The following is a 13638-nucleotide window of genomic DNA, read 5'->3' on the forward strand; positions in this document are numbered from 1 at the left end:
ATTATTCTTTTAAGCCAAAAAAAAAAGCCTGTACCATAAATAAATACCTTTCTCCTTTCCACCTAGGAGACTGAAAAACTTAACAAATCATCTGCATATAGCAAGAACATTTCCCCTAAGGCATCCCTATAGAAGATGCAGAAAGACAATGGAAAGACCTGGATTCTAGTTCATCCTTAGCCACAGCATTGGACCTGTCACTTCTTTTTAGCCCAAACTAACTCATAGGTTGCTGCGGTAAAACAGCAAGAGACTACTGAACAGAAAGAAGGGATATAAATCTAATAAATAAATAAATAGACATGCCATGGTTTGATCTTTGTAGCCACATAAGGATAAATACACACATGGTACTTTGTTGTACATAAGAAATACAGATACCTCCTAGGGCCATGTTGAAAAAAGGGATTGAAAAAATATATCCACAAACCATGCTCTGTATGGTTTCCTTATCTAGTTTGCTATATTCTTTCTCATATATACAAATCTATTCTAAGAACACAATATAAATGGAAACAAGCAAAACAAGACTTCAAAGAGTAGCCAAATTCAAACTTGTAGTATTTCTAAGTAGTAAAAAAAATCAGATTTCACTGAACTAATCTTGAGTCCTGATTACCAATCACAGCAGTTTTCTTTGTTCTGGGATATGTCCAATATCTAAAAAGCACAGAACTGCAACCACTCACTATCATTGTTATTTTAATTTTAAAAATAAAAAAGCCAACAAAGAGCTTGCATATGAAGATGATCCTAGGGTTGTTTTGTTGTGGGTAAAAATGGGTGTTGGGTTTGAGTTCCTCAATGAAAGTTAGAAGTAAAGTCAAAGTATGCTTGCCAATTGTTTCTCAATATCACACACTTCAGTGCATTATTATTTAAAAAATGAGATTAAAAACAATCAATCAAATGAAAGTCAGTTTAGTATAGCAGTTAGGGTTGACCTAGAAATCAGGAGACTGAGTTCTAAACCTACCTTAGGCACACAAAACTGATTTTGGACCAGTCACTCTGTCTCAGCCCAACCCACCACATAAGATTGTTGTTTTGGAAAAAATAGAAGGAGGAAGGAGTATTGATATGTTCATTGCCTTGAGTTTTTATATGAAAAAGGCAGATTTTTAAAAAAAGATAAAAAAATGATATTTAATAAATATGTTAAACCAGGAGCAGAGATCCTTGGAAATCTCAGAAGAGACATTTGTGGGTAAATGTAGGTTCACAGACACTATTTTGTTTAACACCACCATAATTTATTCATTGATATAATCTATAACTTATCCTAGACTTGTTAGATTCCAATAATAATTCTAGGCATAGTAGATAAACTTACACATAATGTCCACAAAAAGCATATTCAACTTTTTAAAAATACTACTTTCAAGTACATTTATAAAAAGACAAACCTTATACCATTTCAATCAACCACCCAATTTCTAAATGCTTTTAGCACAATAAGACAATGCAATATAGTTTGGTTTCCTCTTGTTTTTTTTGCTTTATTGTACAGTAGATGACCAAATATAATGCATAATGACAAATATAGTACAATAACATCTAGTACAGTAACAGTTGATACTTACAGATTACTGTCCAAGAGAATGTTCCCAAATCTGTTTATTTGCAAATCCAAACTAGTATAAAAAACATGCACTATAACAATCCTTACCTTCCATAAGTGGCAGCATTGCAGTAAAAACCTGATGTTAATTGACTCGTATTGGCTCATCCTCAGGAGTTGATGTTATGCTTCTCCATCTTCCCAAAGAAGTGGTCCAGTGAGCTCTGGGTGCCGGCCTTCCTCTTTTTCTCATAGATGATACTGTGGATTGCATGAGGGACAACTGCAGACACCTTAGTGAAGCGTTGATGTTAAGGTCATCTTGAAAAATGGCAGTGTTTTCTCAATCAAGCAGAAAACTTCTGCCATCAGCTTAGTCTATAACTACTTCAGCGCTTCAATCTCTTCCTCTTGTTTTTGCTGGCTTTTCAATTCCATGAGGTCTTTCTTGGAGAAGTCCTCTGTGTGTATCTAATAGTTCATCAAAATCCTTCTGCTCAAGGTCATGCTGAAGCTCTTTGCTCAGAGCAATCAACCACACTGCAATTCCCTTTCTGCCTTTGAAAATCATGAACAAGCTAATGGCAAAGGCGTTTCCACCCTATTCAAGTTTGTAGAGGTAATCTTGCTCCAGGCTGCATTGATATTCTTGATAGCCTTGTAGATATTGTGGAATTTTCAAAACTAGTACAAGGTGATCTGACACTCCACTTCTCTAAACTGCCTACCTAAATGTGCAATGAAGAATATTTTTTGAAGGTTGCTATCACCTCCTGGGCCATAGGCTGGAGGAATATGGCATTTGGAGGCAGATCCACAAACTTCGCATTTGGGTGGAAATTATCCAGGGAAACTGTTAGATTTTAAATACCCTGAGGGTACTTTGTGAAATAAGCAGAATCTTGAATTCAATGTTTTTCTCATGGAAATAGTTCTCCAATTCTGGGATGAAAGAGTGGAAGAACCAGTCTTCAAAGATGAGAAGGGTGAACCAAAGTTTTTTGTTAGCTTTCCACAGTACAGGAAGGGAACTCTTTGAAATGTTCTTAAAGAGATTGCAAATTCATGGAATGGTAGACTAGCAATGGTTTTAGGCTCAGATCACCAGAAGCACTGTCATCTAGCACCACAGTTAGCCTATTTGCAGCTTTGTAGGCTGGCATCATCATCATCTCCTTCCAAATGTAGATTTGTCTGCTATTTTCTTACAGCAAAGCTCCATTTCATCTAAACTGAATATCAACTGAGTCAAATAACCACCTTTCTAGGAGAAAGTCAGAAAAGATGATAGAATATGTGGCATGCACTAGAAACTTTCCTGCCTACTCCTAGTTCCAAGAGTCTTCTAGGATAGACTTATGGACAGGTTTCTTCATATAGGCAAAAGTTTGCAATTTGAAAATTCTTAAATAGAGTAATATCTGTATAATCTGTAATTTGTCTAACTATACTGTCAATTGTTTCTTAGGCTCAGTAATATAGATCCTTCACAGCTTTTAACCACATTTATGAATGAAGTGTACTCAGTCCTTTCCAAATGCCAACTAAAAAAACAAAGAAGCTACACAGAAGGACACAATCATATCAAGTCAAACATTTGTATCTAATATGTCAGTTTCTCTCTTTTCTGGGGTCAGCCATGAATGTTGACTATGTGGACAGGTCTACCCTGCTTCCCTGAAAACAAGACCTCCCCAGATAATAAGCCCAATCAGGCTTTTGAGTGCATGTGCTAAAATAAGCCCTCCCCTGAAAATAAGGCCTCACTGAAAAAATTGCAACACAGCAGCAGACATGAGATGACCACGCTCACCACCTCCTGCACCTGAAAAATAATAAGATCTCCACGAAAATAGGGCCAAGCACTTATTTCGGGAAACATAGTACTAAATGCAACATGCAATCTGAGTACAATGTAATGAAATTTGATTAGGTGTTTGATATGGTATATGATATATGAAAATTTATTTTCTAGCACAATATTTTTTCACAAACTTCATAATATTGTGTCTTACTTTAAAACCCATTTTTAATCTCTTGATATTTCCAAAATCATCTATGCCTACCTGATCTGCCATTATTTTTCCTAACTCATTTCTCTAGAATATGGCATGATTAAATTTGCAAACCAGTGTTATCACATACCACTTTACTTGGAAATAAATTTCACCATATTGTTTACAGTTTTTAACAAAGTTCTCTAAATGATAACATTTATGGAATTTTAATTTTTAGTGATGAGAATATATTTTCTAGAATGTTATTTTGATTTCAGATAATACGATTTTGGACATATGATGTTTCAATTAAACAATGGCAGAAAGATAAGTAAATTTGAGTGAAAAGAATACAAGTCAAATATAAAATGTTACAAGATGCAAAAGAAAGAGGAGAATAGAATTTAGGTGATTTGAAATTATTTTTTGCAGTTTGCTGCTTAGTTTGGATAAAATAATGGATGCTGCTGAGAAACAAGGCTTTTAAAATTAGAAGAACATGACTTAAGATTTTGGTGGCATGGATATCTATGGCATGATAAAGCTAGTGTAGATTTTAAAAATCATATTGTTAGACATGTTATATTGATAATATGGAACAGATATACACCTAGTTTGTGGTGCTTAGCATAGAAAACATTTTATAGAAAAGAAATGATGCCTAAACATAAATGCTTAACTTACTCTGATATATTAGCATTTGGTCAAGGAGAATGTAAAATAAAATGAAGACGAGTTGATAATAGAAAGATATTCAGGTCAATGGTTTTCTTATGTAGAACTATCAGAAATATATAAACCAGACAAAATAATTTGTAGTTAAACATTTTAAGACTGAAATTGAAATAGAATTGTGTAAAAATGATGAACATATCACTGCTATAATGTATAACCTTTTGTTAAAATAATTATGATGAAATGGGCTAAAATCTTTGGTTACAATATACAAATGGATTAAGGGAAAATATGTTGTTCAAATGATTTAAATTTACCTTATGTTATAGTCTTAAAGATAATTTTGATAAAAGTTATCATTGATGCATGACATCAGCAATGACACCATTGCTTAGAATGTATAAAGGTTCTTCAACTTTATGCTCGAAATTTAATAAAAAAGGGAGGTATTTTTATTAAGCTTGATGGACAGAATAAAAAGGTGGAAAATTCTAAACGGAATTATATATAATATTTAAGGATTAATATACAATTAAAACTAGAAGCTTTTATTTTGGAACTGAAGGATAAGCAATTAGAAAAATCCATAAAACTTTCCTTTTGTAACTGCAGTGAGACTATTATTATGTCCAGAGGTAGAAAGATTTGGTTTTACCCACAAGAGAGCAATGAATAATGAAGTTGCTAAGATGGCCAGCTTAAGTAGAGAAAGGACGCTCTGTAAGTTTAATGTTGATTAGAAACTCTTTACTGACTTTTTGCCAAAAACAAAATGATGGTAGATGGTTCTAATTTTTTTTTAAAAAATGATAATAGAAAATATGTAAATGATATAACCATAGCTCAATTTACTGTACTTTTCGGACTATAAGGTGCACCTAAATTTGTAGGAGGAAAAGAAGAAGAAAAAACGTTTTGGCCTCTGCACATCGCGTTTTCGACCTCCCCGGCCCCCAGAAGCACTCTGCAGTGCTCCGCATGTCCTATTTTCACCAAAACCAGGCCTGTTTTGGGCTCCCAGGTCCACTGCACAATGCTTATTTGCCCTCCTTGGCCCCTAAAAGCATTCTGAAGGTCAAAAATGGATGTATTTTTGCCCGAAAATGGGGCCATTTTTGGAAAACAGGACGTGCAGAGCACTGCAGAGTGCTTCTGATGGCCAGGGAGAGGGAAAACATAACACACAGAGGGTTCAGGAGGCCCAAAACACCCATATTTGGTCTATAAGATGCACCTAAATTTTCACCCACTTTTAGTGTGGGAAAAGGTGCATCTTAAACTCTGAAAAATCTATAGTTATGTGAAAGAAAATTGGAAGTAACTTCTTTATAATCTTTTTTCCTTGTCTTTCAGTTCTGACTTTTTATCTTTGTTCTGTTCTCCTTTCTAAATATTAGTTCTTGTTAGTTTTTAATCTTTTGTTTTAAAATTTTAGTAAAGTTACATAAAAGGAAATTTTACTTTTTAATTCTGCCATTAGAATTTGGATGGATAATCGGTGATCCTTGGATGGATTTCAAAATCTCTTTATTTCAGGAAGAATAATCTGTTAATTTATTTGCAATTTTCTGGAAAAATATCGGGGAAGGAAATGGTTGAAGGAAGAAAATATGTCAAAAAGAGAGGGAAGATTCTTGTTTCACCTTTTCTGGGCCAAAAGCTTTTTTTCTTCTCCCTAGCAAATAGTGCCCCTGACAAAAATACAGTAATCCAAAGGGGGAAAAAATCCACCTTTGTTACATACAGTATTCTGAAAATGCATGCAAATGCTATTTGCAAAATGTATACATTACACTAACATCATCAACTATTTTAAAGTATGTGATACACATACATTGTGTACAGAAATCTGAACCTAAATTTTATTTATTTATTTTAATAGAATATTCTTTCTCAATAAACTTTCTCAGTAATTTCTGAAAAAGCTAGTAGTGAGAGTTATTAATTCATTGCAGATAATAATAAGAGGTATTATGCAAAGGAATCTGCTTCAACAGGAATCTATTTCGTTTCCTGCTGCACAGCCTGCCAAACTCTGTTCTGCCAGGGACAGAAAGAGACGTTTCATTGTTTTGGTGGTCTGTGGCTCTCAAACTTAACAAGTTTTATTCAACATGAAAATAATCATATCAGACAAATGCTTATTCTCAACAAATCAAATGGTATCCTGAGGGTCTGTGGTTTACAATAAGAATCTACGTTCATGACTGGATTAGACTAAAATGGATTTGTCATATGGAATGATATGTAATACATAATGAATTCATTAATATCAATTATTTTCAAAATAAAATATATACTCCTACCAATGTCCTAGATAGCCATTCAAGATTCTGCTCTGGATACTCTCAGATATTATGACGAAGGTAGCATTAATCCATGAGTTATCTTTCTCAATGACAGCCACCACACATTATAGTTCCAAAGATATCAGTCTTTTATATCTTTTTTTTGGCAACAGATTTTGGTAACTCTTCTTGTAGGCCATTAAAACAGTTATGTTTTAATGTTCAGTCCATGTTTTGAATTTCTTTCAGAAAGGTATTTGTAGATTTAATTATCAGTGCTGCATAATGTTTTAGTCTCTTTCAATCTAAATGTTTTTTTTCTGTTTTTAAAGTTTACATATATTTGAAGTTCACTTAATTTTATTCTTGTTTTATGTGGGTTATATACAGTAAATCACTCAAGATCATTCTGTTATACAATGGCTAACATACTGAATGAATAAAGAACTACATTAAGATGATATTGCTAGCTTTCCACTTTCCCCATCATAACAAGTATCGTGGCAAGGTCATATGAGTGGAAAATCAAGTTGTTATCATCCTATATGATTAAAAAAACAAATGTATGCTACATGCAACTTTTCAATCTGTTTCTTGCCTTTACAATCCTAAAATGAAATTAAGTTTAAAAGAACACAATGCAAAATCTCATTATCTGTCTCTTCTCACAATGGAGATTGTACCCAAGACATCAGAGTAAATACTGTTCTTCTAAATGTCTATGGAGATTCTCAGTCATCCAGGTCATGGTTGTCCCAAAGGTGCTTTTTCAAGAGGCAACTGGACTTTCAGGTTTTTCTTTGAAGAAGTTTTACTCCTCATCCAAGAAGCTTCTGAAGAGCTGAAGAAGCTTCTTGGATGAGAAGTGAAACATCTTCAAAGAAAAACAAGAAAGTCAGGTTGCCTCTTGAAAAAGCCCCTATGGAACTATTTATTTTCTATTTTCTGAAAAATCAAAACACTGGCCTTATAGCACTTTAGACCTTTCTGACATATCTGCCATTGTATATGCCTGTACAATTAGAATATATCACAGAATTATAAATATATATTATTTCCTGAATAATTATACCCTCTGGATAATGATTTACATACATTCATATATGTAAGACAGTACTGAATTTTTGTCACCTGAGAAGCAAAATGCCTCATTTGAAAAAAATATGGATCTATTACAGCCTATATCCATTGAGTAGTGACTTCTGGCATTTCCCCAAATAATATAAAGATATGAAAACTGTACAGGCTGGCAGATTTTTCTTAGTGAAAAAAGAGGAAGAGAAAAAGTTTTCTGTTGATAATAACACACTCTTCATCTCAGGTCACATATAGATAACCATTGACTTAGAGTCTGCCCATTAGTCACAAGTTGTGATGGCTATAAATCAGGTCACTAATGTTACCAACTCAATTTTATGATTTTTTGGTTGTTGAGCAAAGCAATGGCTTGCTATAGGCTTATTTTGCCAAAAAATGGAAGTAAAAGCTGGTTTTGTGCAAAACATGGTCATGGAAACATGGGACGTTGAAAATGTCTGCAAATGTAGGCCAGCTACTCAGCACCTGAAATGTGGTCACATAATGGAAGGGCCCTGGAACTTCAAAACTGGTTGTAAGTACCCACAGTGTAGTCTGTCATAACTTCAAGTGGTTGGTGAGAGAACAGTTGTAAGTCGAGGACTACCTGTAGTAGAAAGCTATTGTAGTCCCTGGCTCCAATTAGAAGAGAATACATTCAGATGCATGTTCTTCTCCTGGCAAGTTCAAGTATGAGGATGCAGACCATAGTAATAGAAAAGATGGAGCTCTAGATTGTGATAGCCATCTCTGTAAAAGAATTAATCTAAATTAGATTAATAAGAAATGTGTTAGAAGAATTAGTATACCTAGAGAAACAGAAAAACATTATAATAAATAACTTAGTGGGAAAGCCCCATTCTAAAATATAACCCTGAAGAAAGGGTTAGCATGCACTAAAATTTTGACAGTGACTACAGATAGATTAGAGAAGAAAGCAGAAAAGGATGCAGGTGTGGAATGATATAACTGAATTTATTATATTGTAGAATATCTTTGAAGTAAGCAAGCTGGGTTGGAAAAAAATCTGCTAAAAACTCAAAAGATTTTGTTTCCCATGTTTTCAACTTTACAAACTAAAATACATTTCATTCCTACAAAACCTTCTATTAGTGTAGAACAGTGTTTCTCAACTTTGGCAACTTGAAGATGTCCGGACTTCAACTCCCAGAATTCCCCAGCCAGCATTCGCTGGCTGGGGAATACTGATGTAGAACAGTGGTTTCTTAACTCATATGCTATTTACCTCAACAATTCCATCATATTTTAAACTTTTCCTTTACCATTTCATTTTTCCTGTTGCAACAATTGTCTTGACTATTTTCCTGTTTTTTTGCCCTAAAGACAGAAAAACAACCAAATCAATTATATTCCATGGAAGCATGAACAGCAAATGGCACTAAGCTCATTGTTCTTCTACCCCTCCTACGGGGTATACTCATTCATTCTACTTAGGGCCATGCAGAAATTCAATGTTTGCAGCAAAGCTCAGAAGAACTTTTGAAGTAGATACAGATGATATCCAAAACTGTATTAACTTCGAACAAAAAGTAATTCGGTCAACTTTACTACAAAGTTAATGGTTTCTCTTTGACATACTCACCATGAAGAACTGTTTCTCTATGGTGATTCCCTGGAAAGCTAGGTATGATTACTGTAACATACAAATATGCTTAAGAGCCTTTTGTGGATCTTCCAAAAGCTTTTGCAACAGATGTTTCAATGAGCTTAAATGTGCATAGCAAAAAAGATATATGAGCTAGGCAATAATCTATCAATGGAGTCATTTAGACAGAATATTAAATTAGGATATAATGGTACTAGAGCAGAAATATATGTGCTGAGAAGATCTGAATGATTTAGCTTGGATCTATATCTATCTATCCATCCTCTCGTGTATTTTATCGTCTCATGTATTTTATCAAATGGAATATAGTTAATCTGTATTATTATTATTATACAATTGTATCACAGCGGCCAGTTGTTTCGCCGAATTTGGCATTGGTTACTAGTCGGGCCCCACCCAATAATAATAATAATTATTATTATTAAAATATATTTATGCCGCCCAATCCCGAAGGACTCTTACAAAAAATAAGAAAAAAAAATAACGAGAAAAGAAACAGTTTAAAAACAGCAACACCCTCATACATTCATTCTAATCGGGGCTGGACCTCAACAATGAGATTAACAGCCCCAGGCCTGCTGGAACAGCCAAGTTTTTACAGCTTTCCTGAAGGCCATGAGTATGGTTTGGATCTCCGGGGGTAGCTGGTTCCAGAGAATCGGAGCAGCCACAGAGAAGGCTCTCCTCCGAGGGCCCGCCAGCCGACACTGTCTGGCTGACAGCATCTGAAGGAGGCCCAATCTGTGGGATCTTACTGGCCGCTGGGAGGTATGTGGCAGCAGGCAGTCTCGAAGGTACTCTGGCCCCAAGCCATGTAGGGCTTTAAAGGTGATAAACAACACCTTGAATTGAGTCCGGAGACCAATTGGTAGCCAGTACAGCTCACGGAGGACAGGTGTAACGTGGGTGTACCTTGGCGCACCCAATATCGCTCGCGCGGCCGCATTCTAAACTAACTGCAGTCTCTGAACGCTTTTCAAGGGTAGCCCCATGTAGAGCGCACTGCAATAATCCAGCCTCGAGGTGACAAGGGTGTGAGTGACTGTTTGAAGTGCCTCCCAATCCAAATAGGGCCGCAATTGGTGCATCAGACGAACTTGGGCAAAGGCCCCCCTAGTCACAGCCGACAGATGATGTTCCAGTTTCAGCTGCGAATCCAGGAGGACTCCCAAATTGCGAGCCCTCTCTGAGGGGCGTAAATTTTCACCCCCCCATGGTTAAGGATGGACTATCCAAGCAGTCCTTCGGGGGCAACATCCAAAGCCACTCAGTCTTATCGGGATTGAGCACAAGTTTGTTCACCCCCATCCAGATCTTAACAGCCTCCAGGCATCGGCACATCATGTCCACCGCTGCACTGAGCTGGCACGGGGCAGAAAGATACAATTGAGTATCATCCGCATATTGGTGGTACTTTACCCATGCTATCGCATGATTTCACCCAGCGGCTTCATGTAGATGTTAAATAGGAGGGGGAACAACACCAAACTCTGTGGCACACCACATTTGAGGGGCCTAGGGGTCGATCATTGCCCCCCGACCAACACCGACTGCGACCTGTCAGAGAGGTAAGAAGAGAACCACCATAAAATGGTGCCTCTCACTCCCACCTCCCCTAGGCGCCGCAGAAGGATACCATGGTCGATGGTATCGAAGGCTGTTGAGAGGTCAAGAAGCACCAGGATAGAGGAATATCCTCTATCCCTGGCCCGCCAGAGATTATCGGTCAGGGTGACCAAAGCGGTTTCCATGGTGTACCCAGGTCTGAAACCAGACTGAAAGGAGTCTAGATAATCCGTTTCATTCAAGGTCCATCGGAGTTGAAGCACCACCACCTTCTCAACAACCTTCCCTAAAAAAGGAAGGTTGGAGACAGGACAATAGTTTTTCAAAATAGCTGGGTCCAGGGAAGGCTTCTTGAGGAGGGGTCTTACCACTGCTTCCTTTAATGGTTGCAGGAAAAACCCCTCCTGCAAAGGTGCGTTGGTAATCGTCTGGAGCCAGCCTCGTGTCACCTCTCTGCTGGTCGAAACCAGCCAGGAGGGGCACGGGTCCAGTAAACAGGTGGAGGCACTCATCGCTCCAATGGCCTTGTCCACTTCCTCAGGGATGACAAATTCAAACTCATCCCAAAAAATCTGGTACTGCCCAAGTGGAGTCCAGGTCTGTCCGAATCTCAGTGATTTTATCCAACAGAAACACTCTTCCCTGCAAGGGTTCCCCCGCCTCCTCACCTTTCAGGAGGAAGCGGGTCACTCTAAACAGGGTGGCTGGGCGAGATTCCGCGGACGCAATAAGAGCGGAAAAATGCATAGATTTTGCCACCCGTATCGCCACTAGATAAGTCCTAATAAAGGCTCTTAATAGTGATCGATCAGACTCAGAGTTACTAGCTCTCCAACGTCGCTCTAGGTGTCTCTTTTGGTGCTTCATCTCCCGGAGTTCCTCGGTAAACCAAGGTGCCCTCCTGGATCCACTGCTGTGGAGAGGCCTCAAAGACGTAATCTGATCCAATGCTCCAGCCGCCGCAATGTTCCAGGCAGTGGCCAAAGACTCGGCTGGATTGTGGACAAGGGAGTCAGGTATCTCTCCAAGCTCCCTCTGAAATCCTTTCGGGTCCATCAGGCGCCTGGGGCGGAACCACTTAAACGGCTCCACCTCCCTGCAATGGGGGAGTAGCGTTTTGAAGTCAAGCCTCAGCAAAGAGTGATCTGACCATGACAAGGGCAAGGTCTCTATTCCCCTTAACTCAAGATCACGTCTCCACTGCCCCGAGAGAAATACAAGGTCAAGCGTGTGTCCCGCTCTATGAGTCGGACCATGAACTACCTGGGTCAAGTCCATGGTTATCATGGAAGCCATGAACTCCTGTGCCCCATCTGAGTGTTCACCAAGAGACGGCAGATTAAAGTCCCCCAGTACTATTAGTCTGGGGAATTCCACCGCTAATCCGGTTACTGCCTCTAGCAGCACAGGCAGGACTGTCATGACGCAGCTGGGAGACAGGTACGTCAACAGCAAGCCCAATTGAACCCTTAGGTCCAACTTCAAGAGGAGAGACTCACACCCCACTTAGGTCCAACTTCAAGAGGAGAGATTCACACCCCACTAACGACCTTCGGACGATAACTGCTACTCCCCCACCCCTTCCCTAATGTCTTGGTTAGTGGAGCACCTGAAACCCATCTGCACACATTTCTGAGAGGGGGACTCCTCCCTTTTGGCCTGGCCAGGTTTCGGTTATACATGCCAGGTCTGCCTCCACGTCTAATATTAAATCCCGGACGAGGGGGGCTTTGTTCACAACTGACCCGGCATTTAGCAACAACAACCTGAGACCAGGGCCCTGTACTCCTCTGCCACCAGGTCCTTGAGTTGAGCCTGAGGGGCCGGAACAAGCAATCGCTCTAATGTAGCGAGTCCTTCTTCCCCGGTAATGGTTAGCTCTACAGCTCCTGTCATATCTGCCCCTCCCAGTTGTAACTGAAATGCTCCGACATCCCCCCCCATCCCCGTAGACCCCCCTCCCCCATGGCCCGCATTCTTCCCGGCAGGCCACGTATTCCATTCACACCAGGACGGGAGGTGAATCTGGGCCCCCATCCACTCAGTGGAGGGGACTCCAGGTCGCACTCCCGGTCCTACCATACTCACCAAACACTCTCTTCAGACACACCCCACAATAATTATTAAAATACAATAAATTAAATTAAAAGTGGGCACATTTTCTCTCACATTCATACACATACACCCAGCAAACCGGCAAAAAAATGCTGTTCCTAAATAGATGGCAATTAAAATAATTTAAGAACAGTAAAAAATTGAATGTCCCGAAAGGGAAAGAGGGGGGGAGAGGAGGAGGGGGAGGGAGGGGAGCTGAACTGAGATGGAGGCAGATCTGCAACCTGGGTGCCTAGCCAGTCCCCCCATTGTTATCAGCGAAGCCTGGCACTTGGGAGAAAGTAGCTTGAGAGGCAGCACTGAGGCTTCCGGCGCTCCAAACAGAGAAGGAAGGGCGAGGTGTCTCAAGGGGGGCTTCAGCGGTTCCGACGGTCTTGTCCCCAAAAAGTCCCTTAACTGCAGCAGGGGAACCTCCAAGCAGGGGGCATTATCGACCGCTTGAGGGAGAGCTCGGGTTGGTGTTTTCCGGGTCTCCAACTCCGGTACAGGGCTCTCCTCCACTGCCTCTCGCAGCCTGGCCCGAGACTGGGCCTTCGTCTGAGCCCCACGGGGAATGTGCTCAGCGCGAGTCCGAGGTGGTTGAGGCAGCCGGCGGCAGTTGGGGGGGGCCGAGCTCCTCCTCCTCCGTGGGGGTAGTAAACATATGATCTGTTTATCTGTGATCAAATTCTAAATGGTTATTTATTTATTATTAACCAATAGCCCTTTCAAGTCAAAAGGAACCAATCCATT

General features: G+C 39.4%; 1 protein-coding gene and 1 long non-coding RNA gene across 3 annotated transcripts in view; one reads left to right on the forward strand and one right to left on the reverse strand.

Moving 5' to 3' along the window:
• LOC116508924 (complement receptor type 2-like) overlaps positions 1 to 13638 on the forward strand; it is a 59375-nt gene that overhangs the window by 40365 nt on the left and 5372 nt on the right. The gene's annotated exons all lie outside the window — the stretch shown is intronic.
• The window catches only part of LOC116508930, a 44564-nt gene that overhangs the window by 11863 nt on the left and 19063 nt on the right, over positions 1 to 13638 (reverse strand). Inside the window, exon 5 of the long non-coding RNA XR_004255444.1 lies at positions 8206 to 8348. This is a non-coding gene — a long non-coding RNA (uncharacterized LOC116508930). The remainder of the gene's footprint in view (positions 1 to 8205; positions 8349 to 13638) is intronic.

This window comes from Thamnophis elegans, chromosome 5, assembly GCF_009769535.1.
Source record: "Thamnophis elegans isolate rThaEle1 chromosome 5, rThaEle1.pri, whole genome shotgun sequence".
In the NCBI taxonomy this organism is placed as follows: domain Eukaryota; kingdom Metazoa; phylum Chordata; class Lepidosauria; order Squamata; family Colubridae; genus Thamnophis; species Thamnophis elegans.